This window comes from Triticum aestivum, chromosome 1B (genome assembly GCF_018294505.1).
Source record: "Triticum aestivum cultivar Chinese Spring chromosome 1B, IWGSC CS RefSeq v2.1, whole genome shotgun sequence".
Classification (NCBI taxonomy): Eukaryota; Viridiplantae; Streptophyta; class Magnoliopsida; order Poales; family Poaceae; genus Triticum; species Triticum aestivum.
In genome coordinates, this window is record NC_057795.1 from 595,029,925 (window position 1) to 595,045,328 (window position 15,404).

Here is a 15,404-nt window from a genome sequence, read left to right on the forward strand (position 1 = left end):
TATTAACCGACACTACTAGGAAAAAGGCTACTAGCAGTGTGGTAAAATGGCTACTAGCAGCGCGGATACCCGCGCTACTAGTATCGCGCTACAACTAATAGTTAGTAGTAGCGTGGCTTAAACCCGTGCTACTACTAACTTTGTTAGTAGTAGCGTGTGCCACCCACGCTACTGCTATTACGTACACGCGCTACTACTAATGGAATAGTAGTAGCGTGGGTAAACAACCAACGCTACTACTATCCTATATACTAGTAGCGCTCAGTTTCCTCCCCACGCTACTACTAACTTATTAGGAATTAAAAAAAACAAGCCAGTACACATCATTACAAATACAAGATTTATAATAAACCAGCATTAGAACACATCCAGTAAGAGCATACATAATTGACATGGGCTCCTATTTCATGGTTAACTGGACACCGAAGCCAATAAATGAGCCAAAACCCCATCATTATGCATTGGTACTCACGATTGACCACTTCAAAGAACATGCAAGTATGTATGGCATTAACAACTGCAAACATAGTTGTTGTATCTACTATCACACAGTTCCTCATTCTACCTATTCTCACTCAAATAATAAGTAAAATGAAAAGGAAAAATAGAGATAATCTACCGCAATTGCACTCCGGTGTCATGGATTCAGTCTGCCGCTTCAATATCTCATTATCTTGCGGCAATGGAAATTTCCCCCAAAATTAACTTTTGCAACTCTTCAAATCTCTTCGTTGAAGCAGACAGTGAGGTCTTAACCTACAAACAGAGATTGTCCCATAAGCATTGCAGACTTCAATCATGGGAGAATATAAGATTGTACAAGGCATATACAGAATATGGAACCAACCTTTAAAAGTTCATCTTGTAGCTCCCTATTTTTGGCCAATTTAGTGTCATATTGTGCGCATCTGTGATAACCTCGAGGTAAGATCTCTGCACAAACATTCCCACTCTGTTGCTATCTTCTACCTATGAATGAAAACAGACCTTACTTGTCATAGAAGCAAATGTGGAAGTTGATTACAACATGTATGCTAAGTCGCTAACCCATAGAGACAACTAGACCAAATGTGAAAGCTTCCCATGTTGTCGAGGAAGTATATGAGCACTCCTCGAAACATCAATTAGCATACATATACATCTCAAATCATATGTAGTATGTGTCTAGTCATCCTACGATTGCCTGAGCTCAGAACTGCATTTCTTATAAAAGCTTTAGACATGTTCAGGAAACACATGTAGGAGATGACAAGTGTATAGACCACCCATTTTTATAGGTTCAAAGCCAAATAACAAAAATTAACTAGAAAGAGTTAGATGACAATGATGCTTAAAGCTGCAGTAAGAAACATGTATTAGACCCCACAAGGCTGCAACCCCTGTCACTGCACTGTCCACACCATACAAAAGCTAAAGTCTGCAGGTTAAACTCAGATCAGGGAGAATGAAGTAATGAATTGGCAGAGATCCATCTCTTAGCATTAACTGATCATCAAGCATATTTGAGAAATCCTTGAGAACACGGCGACGGTCTTTCTCTCCCTATTGGAGCTGCTGCCCATATTGTTTTACTTTCTTCTTCATCAGCTTGTAGTTTATATAGTAACTGTAAACATTGAATCACCAATGCAACGTTAAAAAATTGGTAGCCAAGGCCAAGTGTTCAATTTTTTTACACCAATTAGATGGGCACTCAATTGCAATGTTCAATTATTGAAATGTTTCTTTATCTTCTTGTTCAGTAAACATGGTAAAAAATCGAGATAAGTTTCATCAGAAGCAGTTGACAGAATATTTGGAGAACTCAATGATACAGGTCAGTACAAGGTGAAAAAAACATGAATCATACCCTCTCCACTCTGGAACTTGGCCGACCGTCAACTTTTTCCAAAACCTAACCATCTTGACTTGAATATGTTAATCTTCCAAGAAATATTAAGACATGTCAGTACCACAACCAGAGTTCTGCTTCCAGATGTAATTTATTGTTTGTATCCTTCTTTCCAAAATTAGAATCATACATCTTAGAAGTATCTTTCACGTGATCCTCATTAGCAGAGTTGGAGGTTTGATTGTCATGGTAAGCATCAGTTGCATCTGGGTCATATTGACCTAGAACATACTCTTGGGTAACCTTCAACAAAAGATATACACTCAATAAGGCAACTCAAAAGTGCTAGCAACTATGGCGTGCAAAGCATGCAGATATGTAACTGAAGCCATAGTAAAGATGTACCAACTACGAAGTGCATACATGACACTGGGAAAGCATGAAGATATGTAATTGGAGTTGTATTACACTATTTGAGCAAAAAAATTGTTCGCTTCTTTCACAATGTAAATTAGTTCAGTTCTGGTCTCTCCTCTTAAAGCTAGCAATATGTGTACCGAAACAATTCAGAATTAGTTTTTGTGGAGGGTAGAAAGATCAACATAAGTGAGGGAGTCCTGGATTAGGGGGTATCCGGACAGGTGGACTATATACTTTGGCCGGACTATTGGACTATGAAGATACAAGACTCAAGACTTCGTCCCGTGTCCGGATGGGACTGTCCTTGGCGTGGAAGGCAAGCTTGGCAATTCGGATATTATATTTCCTTCCTTGTAACCGACTCCATGTAAACCCTAGCCCTCTTTGGTGTCTATATAAATCGAAGAGTTCGGTCCGTATGAGGATGATCATAACATTCATAATCATCATAGGCTAACTTCTAGGGTTTAGCTTCTACGATCTCGTGGTAGATCAACTCTTGTAACATCCATATCATCAATATCAATCAAGTAGGAAGTACAGTTTTACCTCCATCGAGAGGGCCCAAACCTGGGTAAACATTGTGTCCCTTGCCTCCTGTTACCATTGGCCTTAGACGCACAGATCGGGACCCCCTACCCGAGATCCGCCGGTTTTGACACCGACAATGGTGCTTTCATTGAGAGTTCCTCTGTGTCATCGCTGCAAGGCTCGATGGCTCCTTCAATCATCAACAACGCGGTCCAGGGTGAGACTTTCTCCCTCAGACAGATCTTCATGTTCGGCGGCTTTGCACCGCGGGCCAATTTGCTTGGCCATCTGGAGCAGATCGACAGCTACACCCCTGGCCATCAGGTCAGTTTCAGAAACCTAAACTACACGACCGATATCCGTGGAGACTTGATCTTCAACGGATTAGGGCCTACGCCAGGAGCGTTGTGCAGTCACAATGTGCATGGCTTAGACCGGCTGTCGGACAGTGCTCGGGATATCACCCCTGTAGGAGTCCCAGACCTAAATCCAGGGCAGATTGCGCCTCCCGGGGACGGGTGGATGGACCCTGCTCTGGAGGCCGCACACCCAACGGCGGTAGAGCCGAACACGGACTTCACCCCCAAGGAAGCCTATGACACCGGACCCCCGGACTCGTATCCCACTGCAGGTTCCAGTCCGCGCGCCTCCGAGCCCGCCGAACCTGGCTGGGCTCCGGTATGGAGTTCACGGCTGCGTATATCTTCCAGCACTCACCCTTTGGCGATGTGCTATACTCGTTAAAGTCTCTCTCATTGTCAGGAGACTCTTGGCCGAACTATGCCCGGCTCGAGAGGGAAGCCGGCGACGATGAAATTCGTTGCCCATCCACCACCCACTTAATAGCCACGATCGATGATTTGACCGACGTGCTTGACTTCGAGTCCGAAGACATGGACGGTTTGGACGATGATGTAGGAGAAGAACAGGAACCACCACCCACGGGGCGGTGGATAGCCACCTCTTCCTATGACATATATATGGTGGACACTCCGAAAGAAACCAATGGCGATGAGGCAATGGAGGATAACCCCTCAAAGAAGAAAGCAAAGCATGGGCGTCGCCAGCGCCGCTCCAACCCCGCCACAGCAACACCGGCACTGGAGACGAAAACAATCCGGACGGTGTAGAAGATGAATACAACCCCGATCAGCCTGCCTTCGAGCAGGCCGAGCAGGACGACGGGCAGGTCAGCCCAGACGAACAGGCGACGGACGGGTATCCGGAGGAGGACAACTACATGCCCCCTTCTGAAGACGAGATTAGCCTCGGCGGCGACGAGTTCGGCGTGCCTGAGGACCCCGTGGAGCAGGAGCGCTTCAAACCCCGGCTTATGGCCACTGCGAGGAGCCTTAAGAAGAAACAACACTAGCTCCAAGCTGATCAAGACCTACTCACAGACAGATGGACAGAAGTCCTGGCAGTTGAGGAATATGGACTCGAGCGCCACATGGCTGACCGGCCACCTCGTGGCTGGGATAAAACGACATATGAGCCAGAATATCAGCCCGCACCCCCACGCCAGTTTACTACGGCCCGGGGAAATACGCAGGACATGCGAGACAGATTGGAAAACAACGCAGGACAACCAAGATCGATCTACGGATCACGGGGGCGCGCCACAGCACATGACGATGACCGTCATACCGGATACACTAACAGTAAATCCGGCCGAGCCGAACACAACCGACCAGACTTAGTCGGACTGCGTCGCGACATAGCCCAGCACAGAGGCGCCGCACACCCCCTCTGCTTCACTGATGAAGTAATGTATCATGAATTTCCAGAAGGGTTTAAACCCGTGAACGTTGAATCATACGATGGCACAATAGACCCCGCAGTATGGATCGAAGATTTCGTTCTCCACATTCACATGGCCCACGGAGACGATCTACACGCCATCAAGTATCTCCCCCTTAAGCTCAAAGGACCAGCCAGGCACTGGCTAAATAGCTTGCCAGTAAATTCCATTGGCAGTTGGGAAAACCTGGAGGATGCTTTCCTCGACAACTTTCAGGGCAAATACGTTCGACCGTCGGATGCTGATGACTTGAGCCACATTACACAACAGCCCGGAGAGTCAGCTAGAAAATTATGGACTCGGTTCCTAACTAAAAAGAACCAAATCGTCAACTGTCCGGATGCCGAAGCCCTGGCAGCCTTTAAGCATAATATCCGCGACGAGTGGCTTGCCCGGCACCTCGGCCAGGAAAAACCAAAATCCATGGCAGCCCTCACGACACTCATGACACGCTTTTGCGCAAGCGAGGATAGCTGGTTGGCTCGCAGCAGCACCACGCCAATAAACTCAGGCACTTCGGACGTCCGCGACAATAACGGCAAGCCACGGCGTAATAGACATAAGCATCGGAACAATGGCGATCACACTGAAGACACGGCAGTCAATGCTGGATTCAGTGGCTCAAAATCCGGTCGGCGGAAATAGCCGTTCAAAAGAAGTAATCAGGGACCGTCCAGTCTGGACCGCATACTTGACCGCTCATGCCAAATTCACGGCACCCCGGATAAGCTAGCAAATCACACTAATAGAGACTGTTGGGTTTTCAAGAGGCCAACAAGATAAATGCCGATCACAAGGACAAGGGGCTGCACAGCGACGATGACGATGAGCCCGGGCGTCCGAACACGGGGGGCAGAAGAAATCCCCCCCCCCCAGGTGAAAACGGTCAACATGATCTACGCTACCCACATCCCCAAAAGGGAACGGAAGCGAGCACTACGGGACGTCTATGCGATGGAGCCAGTCGCCCCAAAATTCAACCCATGGTCAGCCTATCCGATTACCTTTGATCGTAGGGATCACCCTACCAGCATCCGTCATAGCGGGTCGGCCGCATTGGTTCTAGACCCAATCATTGACGGATTTCACCTCACACGAGTCCTTATGGACGGAGGCAGCAGCCTGAACTTGCTTTATCAGGACACAGTGCGCAAAATGGGCATCAACCCTTCAAGGATCAAGCCCACCAAAACTACCTTTAAAGGTGTAATTCCAGGAGTAGAGGCCCGCTGCACGAGCTCCATAACACTGGAGGTGGTCTTTGGATCTCCGGATAACTTCCGAAGCAAGGAGTTAATCTTCGACATCATCCCTTTCCGCAGTGGTTATCATGCACTACTCGGATGAGCCGCATTCACTCGATTCAATGCAGTGCCACACTATGCATACCTTAAGCTCAAGATGCCAGGACCTCGCGGGGTCATAACAGTCAACGGAAACATGGATCGCTCTCTCTGTATAGAAGAACATACTGCAGCCCTCGCGGCAGAAGTACAAAGTAGCTTCCCCCGGCTGACCACCAATCCGGCGACAACAACTCCGAACACCGTCAAGCGAGTCCGAAGTACCCTGCAACAGGATCGCCAGGCACGCCAAGAGTGCGACTAGCAGTCCGGCCTCCGCTCCAGTCCCATTAAGGCAGCATTCATGCCGCGCGTACACAATTACGCACTCAAAATACCATGGGCATAGGCGGAGGCGCAATAGTGGCATAGTCAACAGTGCGGGTCAGCCGCAACATACTTTAATAACCCCCTTTATCTTTCAGGAACCCGCTTTCAGGCAGCCTCTCCAGGAGAGACGGATTATCGGACTTCCACAGGAGAGAAATCCAAGGAGGCAAAAGGCGTCGCACACAAAGGGAATACCGAGGTGGAGTCCATTCACGATCGTTAATACCTGTTTTATATACCTATATGCGGCCTGCCCTTGGATAGGACATGTCAAATAGTCCTATTTATCTCTGCTTCATGCATTCGTTGTAAACATATGCTTAGATGCATTATACATCAATGGGAGATTATATACAGTGTCAGCTTACTATTCCTATTTGCACATTTTTTCCGTAAATGTTTATTTACTATTGCATCCGTACACTTTGGTACGTTCAGATTGCCAGGGGCTTCTTATGGCGCCCCATAATATGGCTAGACAAGTCCAAACACTTTCAACAGTGCGGCACCCCGAACTTATAGCACTATATGCATCAGCTCCAAATCATGTCTTGGGTCAATAGTTGGGTTAGCCCGGCTCCCTTGTTTTGGTACCTTACGTTCTGTTATATTGGCTAAGGTAGCGCAGTGAGAACTACTGTGATTGTGTGCCGGTTCTTCCGGACGAGAACCTCAGTAGAGAAAGCCGAAAACTGACCGGCATGATGTGGCGAGAGCTGGTCGCTGTTCGAGAGGTCTTAAAATCCTTAATGATTTTTTCCACTTTAGGCGAGGAACCGGCCTTGTCTGATTTAGGCATATATAGCGCCCCAACTCGCCCTTCCGAATTCTAGGGGCTTCGCCGAAATTTAAAATTGTAGACTTCTATGGCTACGTGAAAGTTATAAAGCCACATAGTCTGATTGCCTTGTTCGCTGCGCCAGACACCTCCTTTAGGGACCAAATATTTGGATAAAGAGTGTCTGGGTTTTCCACGAACACCCCAGTACTAGTTACGTGGGGGAGGAAGCCGACGACAGGCCTAGTTTCATAATTTTATAAACAGCCACACAGAAGGTAATATTTTAAATCAAAAAGTGCTACATAGCGCAAGTAACTTCGTCTTTATATTACAAACATGACAGAAGTGAATTCACTCTAAAATTGCATCCTTGGTACATTCATCAGCCACGAGACGAGCGCCGTCCATAACGCCATCATAATATTTTTCCGGATACCGATGCGCCTTGCCCTCTGGCGGTCCATCCTTCACCAGCTTCTCCGTGTCCAGCTTGCCCCAATGAACCTTCGCACGAGCAAAGGCTCGCCGAGCACCCTCAATGCAAATGGACCGCTTGATTACTTCCAGCCGCGGACGGGCATTCACCATCCGCTTTATCAGGCCGAAGTAGCTGGCGGGCAAGGGCTCACCAGGCCACAGCCAGACTATGAAATCTTTCATAGCCACTTCAGCCGCCCTGTGGAGTTCAACCAACTGCTTCAGTTGGTCACTCAGAGGCATCGACTGTTCGGCTCCAGCATATTGGGACCAGAACAACTTCTCCGTGGAGCTCCCCTCCTTGGCGCGGTAGAACTCCGCAGCATCAGATACACAGCATGGCAGATCTGGGAATGCCCCTGGAGAACTCCGCATTCGGGTAAGTAAAAGAAATGCCTCCTCCACATGCTTGATTTGCATTAAGAATGTCTTACCCGCCGCTATCTTCTTGGCCGCCTGGATTTCCTGCTGGGCCTTTTCGGCTTCGGCCTTGGCGTCTTTCATGCTCACAAGGGCCTTCGCAAGCTCAGACTCCTTCGTCTTGTAGTCACGCTCCAAGGACTCGAACTTCTTGCCGAGCTCCTGGAGCTCTTGCTGTACCTCGCTCACCCTAGCAGACTACTTTTCACGCTCAATACGCTCCATGGCCACCTTGTCTTCGGCCTCGTATAGCGCCTTCTTCAGGGACGCCACTTCGGTCGTGGCCCCTATTACCAAATCATAACACTTTCTTAGGGTCACCAATTTTTTTTTCTCCTTTGTGATATGTGAATGGGGTATTACTCACCTTTGTTTTCTTCGAGCTGCCTCTTCATAAGGCCGAGCTCCCCCTGGGCCTGCTCCAAGTCCCTCTTGAGTCCGGAGACTTCCGTTGTGCGGGAAGCAGCGGCATCCAGCACCGCCTGTTTATTCACATGAACACCTACTGTTAAACTCCTGCGGATTATAATTGACCCTCTGTTTGGCTTTTCGTTCCGAACACCAAACAGAGTATCAGGGGCTACTACCTATCGGGTGATAACTTCACACACTTTTTACTTACCTCAAAGCCTGTTAGTAGGCTGGTGCAGGCTTCGGTTAATCCGCTCTTGGCGGACAGAACCTTCTGAATCACCGCACTCATAAGAGTGCGGTGCTCTTCGTCCATGTAAGTGCCGCGAAGCGCTTCTAGCAGACTATCTGACGCCTCTGGCGTAGCAGAAGTCATCGGCACGGACGGCCCGCCCTCCTTAGCGAGGGCTGCCTGCCTGAATCCGGAGCCTTTGGAGGCTCCGGTACTGTGTCCGGCTGGGAGCCTGACTTGCCGCGGCTCTTTTCGGCACGGTCTGCGGGGATCTTGCGCCCCGTGAGCCCAGCATCCGGGGTTTCGCCTTGAAGCATCTCCGGAATCGCCTCCCCTGGCTCAGGGAGCCTTTGGGACAACACCTCCGTGTCATCCGCAGGCCGAGGGGAAGTGGCCGTTGGGAGCGAATTCATCGCCGAATCGCTCAAAGACCCATCCGAAGAAGATACCTCAGGATGGGCCCTGGCCGGACTGCATATGCATGGTCGGCGTTATAACATACTATAAAGCAAAGTCACACTAAAATAGAACGGCGGTACGGATACTTACGATCTTACTGGGGTCTTCCCCCTAGGCAGCCACTCCTCGCTGTAGGCGGCCGTAGTGGAGTAATCCGGAAGGGACGCCTTTCCCTTCTTGGGCGTCCTAGCCTCCCCGTCCGGGGCGGCCTTCCTTTTCTTCTCCTCCCCAGTGCGTGGAGGTGGCATTTCTTCGTGATCCTCCCCGCCTCCGCGGGAAGAATCTGCCTCATCGTCCTCGGATGACGAGCCTATGACGGCCTTGCGCCGGGGACCCTTCCTAGTCCCCTGGGCCGCCCTCTTAGACCCTTCGGCCTCCCCGGATGGGGCAGCCCTCTCTTTCTCCTTCTCCTCCTCCCCTTCATGGGAGGAATGTGCCTCATCATCTTTGGACGAGGTGTCCTGTACAGCCTTGCGCCGGAGACCCTTCCTCGTCCCTGGGGCCTTGTTCTCGGCCTTCTTTTCTGGCGCCTTGTATGGCTCCAGGACTAGCATCTCCATCAGGAGAGCGGTTGCCGGACCTTCTGGCAGCGGAGCCGGACAGTCGATCCGCTTCGCTATCTTCACGTACTCCTGATTAAGTACACACAATAACTTAGCATCTTCCCATGAGTATGTTGGGAAAGCTACCCTTGGTGATGGTTAGAAAACTCACCGGACGGGGGACCACTCGGCGTGGAGTCCGCGGTCCTCGGACGTGGAAGGAGGTGTTTCGGTACCCTTAAGCAGCACCTTCCATGTGTCCTTAAGCGTCATGCCGTAGAGCTCTTGGAGTTTCCGGTGTTCGGCCGGGATGAACTCCCACAGATTAAAAGCCCGTCTTTGGCATGGAAGAATTCGGAGGACGAGCATGACCTGGACTACGTTGACAAGCTTGATGTTCTTGTCAATCATACTTTTGATACAATTTTGAAGCCCGGTCAGCTCCGTAGGCTCCCCCTAGGCGAGGCCCTTCTTCTCCCAGGAGGTGAGCCGCATGGGAATTCCGGATCGGAATTCGGGGGCCACTGCCCAGTTGGCGCCGCGCGGCTCGGTGATGTAGAACCACCCCGATTGCCACCCTTTCATGGTCTTCACGAAGGAGCCGTCAAGCCAGGTGACGTTAGGCATCTTGCCCACCATGGCGCCTCCGCACTCCGCTTGCTGGCCGCTCACGATCTTCGGCTTCACGTAGAAGGTTCATAGCCACAAGCCGAAGTGAGGCTTGATGCAAAGGAAGTCCTCGCACACGGCGATAAACACTGAGATGTTGAGGACGAAATTTGGGGCTAGATCATGGAAATCTAGCCCGTAGTAGAACATGAGCCCGCGGTCGAAGGGATGAAGTGGAAATCCCAGTCCACGGATGAAGTGGGCAAGAAACACGACCCTCTTCGGGCTCCGGAGTTGGAATTATCGGCCCTGCATCCGGTAGCCGGTGCGTGATGTCTGCGGCCAAGTATCTGGCCACCCGAAGCTTCGCAATATGCTCCTCCTTCACGGTGGAGGCCACCAACTTGCCTCCTGCTTCGGACATGTTTGGCAGTGTGGAGAAGGCGTGGACCAGGCGCTGGAGCTCGAGGAAGCAAGAATGGATTAGCGAAAGAGGGACAAGGCATGGGTAAAATGGGGTGCCCTTATCCCTTTATATAGGTGACGAAAGCGGTGCGCCTCCTTACTTGCCTGTTGAGGGTCGCTTATTTCCCAAGCGCCACGATAGATGGCGCGGTTGGGTTACCCATACCCGTATTAATGGCAATCCCGTGATAAGGGGACATTATCTCTGCTTTGACAAGACGTGCCGAGGAAACCGCCTCGCAATATGGGTTGTGGCTGGTTGTGGGAAAACGGTTCGAATAATAAACTGACTGTAGTGTCATGTCACGTTGTCTAAAGTTGTCAGCAGATTACATTAGAGAAATATTATTCTCTCTACGGTGGTATGCGAAGATCATCTTGCAGATCCGGACACGGTCTAAGTGTTTGATAATTATTTTGGAATATTCGGAGATGGAACCTGCCTTTCAATGCCGAAGACAAACTGCGCGCCGGACTGATCATCATTGAAGCCTGGTTCAGGGGCTACTGAGGGAGTCCTAGATTAGGGGGTATCCGGACAGTCGGACTATATACTTTGGCCGGACTGTTGGACTATGAAGATACAAGACTCAAGACTTTGTCCCGTGTCCGGATGGGACTCTCCTTGGCGTGGAAGGCAAGCTTGGCGATTCGGATATTATATTTCCTTCCTTGTAACCGACTCCATGTAAACCCTAGCCCTCTCTGGTGTCTATATAAACCGGAGAGTTTGGTCCGTATGAGGACGATCACAACATTCATAATCATCATAGGCTAGCTTCTAGGGTTTAGCCTCTACGATCTCGTGGTAGATCAACTCTTGTAACACCCATATCATCAATATCAATCAAGCAGGAAGTAGGGTTTTACCTCCATCGAGAGGGCCCGAACCTGGGTAAACATCGTGTCCCTTGCCTCCTGTTACCATTGGCCTTAGATGCATAGATCGGGACCCCCTACCCGAGATCCGCCGGTTTTGACACCGACAATAAGCACAATCTATTTACTGTGACCCTCGCAAAGAAAACGGCTTACCTTCTCATTCTCTACATGAACCTGTTGGATTTTCCCATAATAGAAGAATTCATAAGACCACCAACCTTCATGTTGTGTCAACAACAATAGTAACAATCAGATCATTTTTCAGGCATTCGATTAGCCTGGCACACATGTACAAGACCAAACATATACTCTAGATGCTCATCATGCACAAAGAAAGAGTTGTATGCTCACCCTGTAAAAGCACTGGTCTTTGAGAACCTCCAGCAGTTCATCTGGTTCCTTTGGCTTAACTTTCCGTTCGCTTTCTATAATAAAATTGGTTGCATTCCTTGGGACAATTGACTCATGGTCTTGGTTTCTTCTACTGGTAGGTAGCAGGTGTACTGTCTCCCCTCGTGGTCAGTCAGTGGTTCAGACTCCTGGCCATTCTCCTGCAGAAGAATGATAACCCACAAGTATAGGGGATCAATCGTAGCCTCTTCCGATAAGTAAGAGTGTCGAACCCAACGAGGAGCTAAAGGTATAACAAATATTCCCTCAAGTTCTATCGACCACCGATACAACTCTACGCACGGTTAACGTTCGCTTTACCTAAAACAAGTATTAAACTAGAAGGACTTTGTAGGTGTTGTTGGATAGGTTTGCAAGAATATAAAGAGCACATAAATAAAAACTAGGGGCTGTTTAGATGAAGACGCAACAAAGTTAGTATAGCGAGTGTGGAAAAGTGGTGGTAGGAGTTGTGAAATTGTCCCTAAGCAATTGGCTACTTTACTAAACCGATAGCAAGTTTTATGTGGGAGAGGCCACTGCTAGCATGCTATTCCTGACTTGGAATTCTATGCAGTTATGATTGGAACTATTAGCAAGCATCCGCAACTACTAACATTCATTAAGGTAAAACCCAACCATAGCATTAAGATATATTGGTCCCCCTTCAAACCCGTATGCAAAAATTTCTATGCTAGGTTGAAGCTTCTGTCACTCTTGCCCTCCAGTAGATAGTCCTATCAACATACAACTAACCCTATGGTGTGATCCACGTGCGCGCTCATATGATGGGCACCAAAGGACATCAACATAACCACAAGAAAATTAAACCAATCATAGCTATTCACCAATTACCGATAGGACAACGAAAATCTACTAAGACATCATAGGATGGCAACACATCATTGGATAATAATATGAAGCAGAAAGCACCATGTTCAAGTAGAGGGTACAGTGGGTTGTGGGAGAGTGGACCTTCAAATATAGATGGGGGAAGGTGATGGATATGTTGTTGAAGATGACGGAGGTGTTGGTGTAGATCGCGGTGATGATGATGTCCCCGGCAGCGTTCTGGCGCCACCGGGAGAGAGGGGGAGAGAGCCCCCCTCTTCTTCTTCTTCTTTCTTGACCTTCTCCCTAGATGCGAGAAGGGTTTCCCCTCTGGTCCATGGTCTCCATAGCGTTTGACGGGCGAGAGCCCCTCCGAGATTGGATCTGTCTCTCTGTCTCTCTCTGTTTCTGCACTCCCAGATTCTGCCCTTTCACCATTTCTTATATTCCCGGAGATCCGTAACTCTGATTGGATTGAAACCTTCAACACGATTTGTTACCGGATATTAGCTTTCTTGCGGCGAAAGAAGAGCAGCAACCACCTTACGGGGTGTCCACGAGGGTCAGGGGCGCGCCCACCCCCCTTGGGCACGCCCCCTGCCTCATGGCCCCCTCGAGCATCGTCTCGCGTTGATTCTTCTTCCCAAAAATCATAAATTTTCCAAAAATATTCTCCATCCATTTTTATCCCTTTTGGACTCCATTTGATATGGGTTTTCTGCAAAACATAAAACATGCAACAAACAGGAACTAGCACTGGGCACTGGATCAATATCTTAGTCCCAAAAGTAGTATAAAAGTTGCCAAAAGTATATGAAAGTTGAATAATATTGGCATGGAACAATAAAAAATTATAGATACGACCGAGACGTATCAAAGAACATCAAGTATCTTTTGTTAGGAGTTACAATTAGTTAGAGGAAGTAGGTTTGTCAAACAACAACCTCTGCAGCAAGGACTTCAAGTAAGAGAAAGACTGAGATTCAGGATTTCTAATGACAATGGCATTTGGACACACATGACAGAAACATGGTGAATTAGCATCACTTCTACAGTAGCATATTCCCCTGTTTGAGAAATAAAGAATAGATAGTTCCTCTTGCTCTTCCCCACTCTTTTGAGATCTTAGCTAGTTACATACATTTAACATGTCATGGGCTGGTTATTATTTCTTGGTAGTACTATCTTATGGTGGATTAAATTCTTCTTTGCTGAACCCGGCAATTCTGAACTAAAAAAATACACATGTATTCCTGCAGCTGGAGAATGGAATGCGGGCTCATCAGGAGTTAACTACTCACCGGGTGGTAGGGTGAATCGACGGGGTGGAACTGCATGCGGTACCTCGGCTCACATGAGTTCTTCCCGAAAGACACACCTGAAAATCACCAACAATTCAGTGCAGTCTTCCATCTAATTTCAGTAACCAACAAACTAACACGAGCTAGAGATAGCAACGAGTTACAATTTTGCATCACATCGGGTGAACATGGCGACACAGTGGAGTACTCAGTTTTGTACTGCGGGGAGCTGGATCCGGCCAGGAAGTGCGCAAGGGAGATGCAGAAAAGAAGAGGGGGGTTCCGATTCCAAGGGTGGCCGGGAGGGGCTGAGATCGGGATGAGGCCCTCGCACGATTGATGATTACCTGAGGTGGTGAAGATCTGGTATGTGCCCGCCGCGCCGGCGACCAAGAGCAGGAGGAGGAGGGGGTGCAGCTGGGTGGCGAACCCCATCGGCGACGGCGTCATGCAGGCTCCAGCAGAGATCAGTCTGGAGTCGGTCAGAGTGGAAGATTGGAGACGACGCGACCCAAGAGTCGCTTCCGCCGTCTTCGAAGACGGCCCTCTTTCCGCTTCCCGCAGATGGGAGTCGGTCAGAGTGGAGAAGGAGGGGGTTGGTTGGGATAATCGTGAAGAGTGGAGGAGAAACACGGAGACAAAGGCGGAAGAGGAGTGAGAGGCGGAGGTGGCAGCGGCAAGGAGATCACTTTGTAGTAGCGTGGGGTATATAACCCGCGCTACTACTATCAACTTAGTAGTAGTGTGGGTTTATAACCCGCGCTACTACTACAGCTGGTCTCGAGGGGCACGGTGGAAATCACTTAGTAGTAGCGAGGGTTATAAACCCGCGTTACTACTATCAACTTAGTAGTAGCGGGGTTTATAAACCCGCGCTACTAGTAAGTAGCAGTAGTGAGGCGTATAAACGCACGCTACTAGTAAGTGTCTGCCTATAAGATTTTCCCTAGTAGTGCGAGGGCCCAGTGCCAGTTTCTGTTTTTTTGCCTATTTTAGAGTTTCGCAGAAAAGGAATACCAAATGGAGTCCAAACGGAATGAAACTTTCACGATGATCTTTCCTCGACCGAAAGGAAACCAGAAAACTTGGAGATGAAGTCGGAGGCGCAACGAGGCAGCCACGAGGCAAGAGGGCGTGCCCCTACCTCGTGGGCCCTTCATAGCTCCCCTGACCTAGTTCCTTCGCCTATATGCTCTTATACCCTGAAAACGCCCAGGAGAGCTATCAAAACCACTTTTCCATCGTTGCAACCTTCTGTACCCATGAGATCCCATCTAGGGGCCTTTTCCGACGTCCTGCCGGAGGGGGAGTAGATCATGGAGGGCTTCTACAACAACACCATTACCTC

At 49.0% G+C, this 15,404-nt stretch overlaps 1 pseudogene; it reads right to left on the minus strand.

The window, feature by feature from the left end:
- Nucleotides 1–1,542: 1,542 nt before the first annotated feature.
- Nucleotides 1,543–14,491, minus strand: LOC123080214 (protein OS-9 homolog; annotated as a pseudogene).
- Nucleotides 14,492–15,404: the final 913 nt, after the last annotated feature.